Source organism: Gossypium hirsutum, chromosome A12 (assembly GCF_007990345.1).
Source record: "Gossypium hirsutum isolate 1008001.06 chromosome A12, Gossypium_hirsutum_v2.1, whole genome shotgun sequence".
Taxonomy (NCBI): Eukaryota; Viridiplantae; Streptophyta; class Magnoliopsida; order Malvales; family Malvaceae; genus Gossypium; species Gossypium hirsutum.
The window spans coordinates 72,259,429-72,261,207 of NC_053435.1; the positions used below are offsets into that span (position 1 = coordinate 72,259,429).

A 1,779-nucleotide genomic window follows, 5' to 3' on the forward strand; every position below is an offset into this window, starting at 1 on the left:
AGTGAAGTGTAAGTGGATTTTTTCCTTGGGTATTGTCCAAATCATTCAGTTTTCCCAAAAGTTATTTCCCTAATTTACTTTCTGTGCATTCTTAGTTTAGTAATTAGTTTAGATAAAACAAACCCCTTTATTTTTAGGCTAGATAAAAGAAAGAGAGTTAATACTAGTACTTTTAGTTCCTTTGGGTTCGACATCCTGTCTTGCCATAAGCTATACTACTGTTCGATAAGGTGTGCTTGCCTTTTTCATGATAATAGTTAGTTTTCAAGAACGGACATTCATAAATTATAAAACTTATCATGATTTGATCACATCAAATTTTTGACACCGTTGTCGGGGAACTAAGATATTAGGAACACTTAATTTTTATTACTTTAGCCATTTATTTTACTGCAATTTAAATTTTATTTTGATTTTTGTTCCTAAATTTTCTTTTTCCTTCTGGCAGGTTTTATAGTTTATGACTAGAAGAAACCCGTCGGGACTATTACTTTTTGATAGTGAGATCGATCGCACAGCTAACAGAAATCAAAGAGAAAGAAGGTGAAGCCCAAGATACACAGAGGAAGAGCAAGAGGACGGTATTTCCACCACAACCAAGGAGATGGCTGAAAATCAGGAAAATCCGCTACCTACTGCGATTGCTGCTGATCCAGTAAATCAGAACCCTGCTGGGCGCACTATGTATGATTATGCTAAACCTACTTTAACAGGAACTGAATTGAGTATAGTTAGACCTACTATTGCTGCAAATAATTTTGAATTGAAACCTAACACAGTTCAAATGATACAACAATTTGTTCAGTTTGATGGTTTGCAGGATGAGGATCCAAATACTGTTTTGGCGAATTTTCTGGAGTTTTGCAACACATTTAAGATCAATGGCATTTCTGATGATGCCATTCGCCTTCGGTTGTTCCCCTTCTCGTTGAGGAACAAAGCTAAACAGTGGTTGAACTCGTTACCACGAGGGTTAATCACTACTTGGGAACAAATGATCGAAAAATTCTTACTTAAATATTTTCCGCCGACTAAAATGGCTAAGTTGAGGAATGATATCTCTTCTTTTGTACAGATGGATCTAGAAACATCTAGATGCATGGGAGAGATATAAGGATCTATTGAGAAGGTGCCCTCACCATGGGTTACCTTTATGGTTGCAGTTCAAACGTTTTACAACAGTGTGAACCCCTCAACAAGGCAACTTATCGATGCAGCTGCTGGTGGGACTATCAATAACAAAACACCTAAAGTGGCTTACGAATTTATTGAAGAGATGTCACTGAATAACTATTAGTGGAAATTTATGAGAACAAAGTCGATCAAAGAAGCCGGTGTTTTCAGCCTCAACGCGGTTACTATGCTATCTAACCAGGTAGAACTTTTAAATAAAAAGATTGATGGTTTATATGATTCTACTCAGGTACATCCAGTGATGAGGTGTGATTCAAATGGAGGAGGAGTACACATAGAATATCAATCTTTCAACCCCAACACCAAGGAGGAACAAGTTCAATACATGGGTAACAATAATTCTAGATCTCAAAATAACCCATACAGTAATACATATAATGCAGGTTGGAGGAACCATCCCAATTTCTCATGGGGTGGTCAAGGGAATCGAAGGCCACAACATCCTCTGGGTTTTCAACAACCACCTTACCAACAGGAAAAGAAGCCGAACCTTAAGGAGATGCTAACAAAGTTTATCTCAATGTGAGAAACTCGCTTTCAGAATACCAAAATAGCACTTAAGAATCAATAAGCATCGATATAATA

At 37.0% G+C, this 1,779-nt stretch overlaps 1 non-coding gene across 1 annotated transcript; it reads right to left on the reverse strand.

Annotated features, from left to right (window-relative positions):
• Positions 1 to 1,042: 1,042 nt before the first annotated feature.
• On the reverse strand, positions 1,043 to 1,147 carry LOC121211713 (small nucleolar RNA R71). The gene has a single exon (XR_005906932.1). It is a non-coding gene; the product is annotated as a small nucleolar RNA R71 (small nucleolar RNA).
• Between the last annotated feature and the right edge of the window lie 632 nt (positions 1,148 to 1,779).